This window comes from Typopeltis vanoorti, unplaced genomic scaffold (genome assembly GCF_054136105.1).
Source record: "Typopeltis vanoorti isolate ZY-2024b unplaced genomic scaffold, IOZ_Tvanoo_1.0 HiC_scaffold_112, whole genome shotgun sequence".
NCBI lineage: Eukaryota > Metazoa > Arthropoda > Arachnida > Uropygi > Thelyphonidae > Typopeltis > Typopeltis vanoorti.
Window position 1 is genome coordinate 33,530 of NW_028327916.1, and position 6,000 is coordinate 39,529.

Consider the following 6,000-nt stretch of genomic DNA (forward strand, 5'->3'; position numbering starts at 1 on the left):
TCTAATCTTTTGGTGTATTCTGATGCTGCCTTTTGTTTAACGTTTGAGTGGAGAATATCACTGGCTTCTAATATTTAGGTATTTATTGTGTTCGCCAGCAGAAATTGCTTTTATATATTTCTCTTGATCAAAATTACAATTGCAAGTGGCAGTAATTTTTTCTCGTTTTAATAGCTAAAATTGCGCATTTATATCAATCAAATTCCATTTTGATGTCCTCACTGAAAATACGAACTGTGTTCAGTAAAAGCCTATTTGCTGGGCCGATTTTCCATATGATTTCAAGTCATCCATATGCAATAGATGGGAAATTTAATATTATATTTAGGAATTTCATATCCAAGTTTTGTTTTGTTCAGAATCATAGATAAAGGTATCAAAGAAATGTTGAAGAGCAATGATGACAAGGAATCACCTTGGAAAATTCCAAGGTGATTCCTGACTGATATCACTGAATCGTTCATTATTCACTGTTAAAGTTGTTTTCCATGATTTCATAGCAGCAGCTAGAAAAGAACATATGTTTTTGTTAATTCCAAATATTGGTAGTGATTTTAGGATCCAAGAGTGTGGGAGAGAATCGAATGCCTTCGTATAGTCTATCCATGCCATGTTTAAAATTAAGTTTTCATCTTTTTGAATTTCTGAGAATCATTTTATTAATAAGGATCTGGTCTTTAGTTCTTCTGGATTTTTGAAAATAGCCTTTTTGTTCAATCGGATAAATCTGATAAGTAGTGGTATATGGAATTTACTATGATTGCAATGAACATCTTAAGCATAGTAGTAGGGTAGCCACTAATAACCAGATCAAGATAAGATAAGGAATCGTGATGTGATTGATTGTTCATCTGATGACGTCATTGTGTGTGTGACGTCGGACTTGGAATGTTTGGAATTTCCCTGTGGAAATATGTGTCAATGGCTTCAGTTCTTGTGTTTTGGTTCGCATATGAAATTATTGGTAATGGTAGAGATAAGGAATCATGTCGTGATTGGTGGGACGCTTTTAACCAGATTAAGATCAAGATAAGATAAGGAATTGTGATGTGAAGGTTTGTTGTTATCAGATGAAGATAAGTGATGTCATTTGTTCATTGTAAATAAGTGACATCGTTTGTTAGTCGTAAATAAGTGACGTTATTGTTTTTAATTGAATGGAAGATATATTAGTGGATAAGGAATTGTGTCGTGATTAGTAGGACACTTTTAACCTGATCAAGATAAGATAAGGAATCGTGACGTGGATGGTTATTATAGAGTTTGTAATGTTTGAAATTTCGCTCTCCCCCCCCCCCCTTTCTGTCAGGGACATCACGTGGTGTGTTGGGTTTGCGTAGAGTATTGTGGGTGAATTTTTAGAGATAAGAATCGTGATGTTATATGTTTGGAAATTTCTGGAGAACATATGTCTCTCTGTAATATCACATGGTGTTTTGGTTTGCCTATGGAATTGGGAGCAATGTTTTTGAGATAAGATATCTTGGAATTTTCCCAGGGTGACACACACATCTGTCATTGTCATCATGTTTTGTCTTTGGTTGTATAGAGATGGCTATACTAATTTTCCAATACAGTTTGGGGTATTTCTTTCCTGTTAAATGGTGGGAATTCTTAGCAAAACAAACAAACAAACAAAAAAAAAACTAGTCATTAATTAAAATTTTTAAATATTCATAAAATAAAATTTAAATATGTCGTCAAATATTTCGAAAATTGTATATTTGATCTGGCGTCACTGCACAGACCCTTGAATCGTATAACGTATAACGTTACTGGCTAGATGGGTGAAGCAAAAATGCTTTTCTTTTTCCCCTTTATCTCTGTAAGTGATACTGTGAATGGGGTATTATTGAGCTACCTGCTCGCCCTATTGGGGCCTGAAGTTAGTGATGTTCGCTGTGTAGAAGAATAGATTTTGGTCTTCTGTATTTGCAGTGTATTGCTTCACTGTAGTTGTTGGCTTGTTTGATCAGTGGATTTGAGTGCAGAGTTGCCTTGGAAAAAGAATTTCTCAGCTAAGTCGTGGAGATGCGAGCGGATATAAGGGATGTTTACTTCTCGGTGGATCTGGGAGTTCCTTATGTACCATGGGGCATCTAGGATCATTCTTAGGCACTTGTTCTGGATTCTTTGTAGTTTTTGTATGTTGGTTTCTGAGGTATGACTCCATGCTGGAGAGGCGTAGGTGATAACTGGGCGAATTACAGTTTTGTACAGAGTTAGCTTGTTTCTTACATCTAGTTTGCTTTTGCGGTTGATCAGGGGGTAGAGTTGTGCAATTGCTCTGGATGTCTTCACTCCTGTTAGTTTGATGTGATTACTAAATAGCAGTTTGCTATCCAGTTTCACACGAAGATACGTTGCTTCTGTTACCCATGGGATCTTGAGTCCGTGAAGCTGGATGTCATCCTTGCTGGTGACTTTTCTTCTGGAGAACAGCACAGCAGAACTTTTCAGGGGGTTTACCTGGATCCTCCAATCTGTTAGCCAAGTTTCTAGTGTGTTGATGCTGCCTTGCAGCCTTCTAATTGCTAGCTGAGGGCTGCGAGATCTTGAAAGTATCGCGGTGTCGTCTGCATATAATGCTGTAATGATATTTCTCGGGTTTGGGGGGATATCAGCTGTATAGATCGAGTACAGTAGAGGTGCTAAGAGGGAACCCTGTGGCACGCCTGCACGGATCTTGCGTTTGGATGACACTGTTCCATTTAGTTGGATTTGCATGTGTCTGTCACTTAGGTATGCTTTAATTAGTTTGACTAGTTTTATAGGGAAGTTAAATTGTATAAGTTTGTAGAGAAGTCCCTGATGCCATACCTTATCAAAGGCCTTCGCTATGTCGATGAAGACTGCAGCCGTCTGGAGATTCCAGTTAAAGCCTCCTGCTATGTATTCTACCAGACGGTGTATTTGTTGTGCTGTGGAGTGTTCTCTGCGGAATCCGAATTGCTCGTTTGGGATGATTCCGAGCTTGTCAGCGATTGCTTGTAGCCTTGTGAGTATAACCTTTTCAGTGACTTTTCCGAGACTTGATAAGAGGCTAATGGGTCTGTAGCTTTCTGGAAGTTGAGGATTCTTACCTGCCTTTTTTATAGGTATGATATCTGCTGTTTTCCAGGTTGCCGGGAAGTGCTGAAATCTGATGATCGCGTTTGTTATATTAACAATATGTATTATTGCTTTTCTTGGAAGCAACTTTAGTGTTCTGTTGGTGATGCCATCAGGGCCTGGAGCCTTTTTGTTGTTCAGTTGTGCTATGATTTTGGTTATTTCCCCTGTGGTAGTGGGGGAGATGGGTTCTGAGGTATCAGTGAGATTTAATGCTTTCCTGACATGGCGATGAACATTGTAGATGAAATTAATGTTAAGACTTTTGCACGATGGGCTGCACTGCTCCTCCAGGTTGTCTATGAGGGCTTCTGCCTTTTCCGTGTCTGTGTGTACCTTGAATCGTCTATGGATATCCGATATATATACCGATATCCAGCCGCGGCGCGTTTGTTTCGGGAACCTTTGTACTTCCCTTCGTAGTGGTAGCCTCGGTAGGGATTATCTTCGTTAGCATTAGCAATTGTTAGAGGATTACTGCTTCATTTTGGCTGGTCACTTCTACTTAAGGTAATAACATTTCCATGCTCGACATTTCAAACATTTCATGTTTCTAGAATTTTCTTCAACGTAATAAGGTCATTACCCCTAGGCAAAATTAAGCAGATGTTGCTGCTGATAAGGGAATTTATACTTTCGGTGAGGGTTGTAGTTCTCATAAAGGAAGAATAGGTGGTTCTTTTTAGATATTCTTTCATGCCACTGTAAACCATGGATTCCATTGTTGCAATATGAGCGACTATATATATATGTACGTCTATCTAGTTAAAGAAATTTCCATCTCCACATCAAAATTTTGTCTTGCTGCTTCTAAGATTTTATGTATTAAGAATGATTATCGATGTATCTCTGGATGTGTCTCTCAAATTTAAAATCTGAGAGATAAAAGCCAAATTTTAGATTTATATTTGGCGAGAGCCTGCAACTAAACAGAAAGAAAATCATAAACTTCATATTCTTACGATGCTAAGCAATTATCATTGTCATTTCACATATTTTTTTTTTCTGGTTCGTTCACCTTCAACATATAATTTTGATTCTAATTTGTTTTGTTTTGTTACGTTGTCACGTGGGACAAGTTCCCTGTTTCCTGCACCTTTCTCCCAGATCCGTCCCAACACGTAACGAAGCACATAAAACGAATGTAGGAGTTTTCCACGCTATTTTAGCAAATGAATTATAATAGACAAGAATTTATATTTATATGATAGGATATGAGAAAACAGAACAAGGATCTTTCCCCCCCCCCATAATATATGGCTAAAAAGAGAAGAAGGAAGGATTGTGTCGACCTTCTTTTATTCTTTTCCACTCTGGTGGAGTGGAAAAGAATAAGTTATGACAGAACTATTTAATGATTAATTTATTAGTTTCTATGTGGAGGAGACTCATTATCAACAGTGACCCCACTTAAGTGGGAGAAGCTGCAGAAGAAGAAGAATTTATTAGTGGATCGTTTCTTGATAGCAGAAATGATTTGGGATCAGGTTATGAGCTTGGAAGCGAATGAGCTGGATAGATTTACACTATTAAGTAACTGCAGTATAAAACCTGTGATTGGACAGTATATGTGGCATTTTATTGGTTGTCGTGAAAAAAAAATGTTCTAAGGAATTAATAATACTGCTGACCCTGAGAAAAGAGTGCAAGATTGTATCATTGCAGGTGGAAGTAAACTAGATGTATTAATTTTGTTTTGCTTCAGCTTGAGTATAATAAACTATGAAAACATAAGAAAGTTAATCAAGTATCTAATTTCGAAGGATATTTCATACTCTTTCGATAAAAATAGTAACTTTGTCAATTAACAATTAAAATTTTACAAGTAACATATAATTAACATTACAATTAAAATATACAATTAACATTTTTATGATTTCTTTAGTATTTTATTTTTAAAACAAGAAAATCAACTATAATAACAGTTATAAAATACTAATTTATATCAGAACAGCAACTTCATCGTTATTGTTGTTAAAAAAAAAGTTTTACTATCCAGTTTGAAATATTTATTCCTATTTCTAATTTATAGAAATGTTTAAACCCTAAAATTTAACAATAACATTTGTTTTGCAGGGCACTGCAGAATGTATTTCAATGTAGTCCAAAGAGCAGTGAACAAAGCAATCAGGAAATAATTTTAGAAATCATGAATTCAATTTATGCAGTGATAATAACTAAGGATGTTGGGAGATGTAATCTTGTAATAAAATAGTTTTGCATTCTGTTTCCTTAGTCATGAATATTCTTATCCCAAATGTCGAATGATTGTTTAATTGAATATATAAAATAATCATTCAATATTGATATAAAAGGAATCACAAATAGATAACTATCTTGAAAACCTTACATCTTAATGGAAATTGTTGTTGACAAATTGTTGAAAGTTATAAACTCTACCAGTACCTTATTCTGGCAAACTGGTAATCAGTTCCGGGAGTGAATTGGCATATGATATTCAAGTGACATTTCGTATTTTTTTCCTTTCTAATATGTTTTACAGGACTGAGCAGGTTAAATATGATGTGGGAATTTTTTCCCCTCCTATATATTGCTACATGTAGCAATACATAGAAGAAAATAGAAATGCACAATGTTTATGTTTATAAACAGCTAGGCCATCTCCATAAAACTCTATACCCTAACCAGGGAAAAAATATCCAGCATGCCAAAATAAAATTTACTCTTTATTTTCACTATGATAAAGGGTCCTAGCACAAATAAGAAGCATATCGAAATCATAATACTTCCATTGGAAGCTAGTTAGGCTTATTTACATTAAAATCTTACAAAGTTTCCTCGCATCCTAAAGTGGATTAGGGCTTGAATTTTTGCACTGAAAAAGATTTGAAGTTTGTAACATCCTTGCAAGTGTGGAGAACAAGAATA

At 35.7% G+C, this 6,000-nt stretch overlaps 1 long non-coding RNA gene across 1 annotated transcript in view; it reads left to right on the forward strand.

The window, feature by feature from the left end:
* The window catches only part of LOC150092236 (uncharacterized), a 29,670-nt gene extending 24,331 nt beyond the window's left edge, over window positions 1-5,339 (forward strand). The window contains exon 3 of the long non-coding RNA XR_016550600.1: window positions 5,188-5,339. This is a non-coding gene — a long non-coding RNA (uncharacterized LOC150092236). The remainder of the gene's footprint in view (window positions 1-5,187) is intronic.
* The last annotated feature ends 661 nt before the right edge of the window (window positions 5,340-6,000 follow it).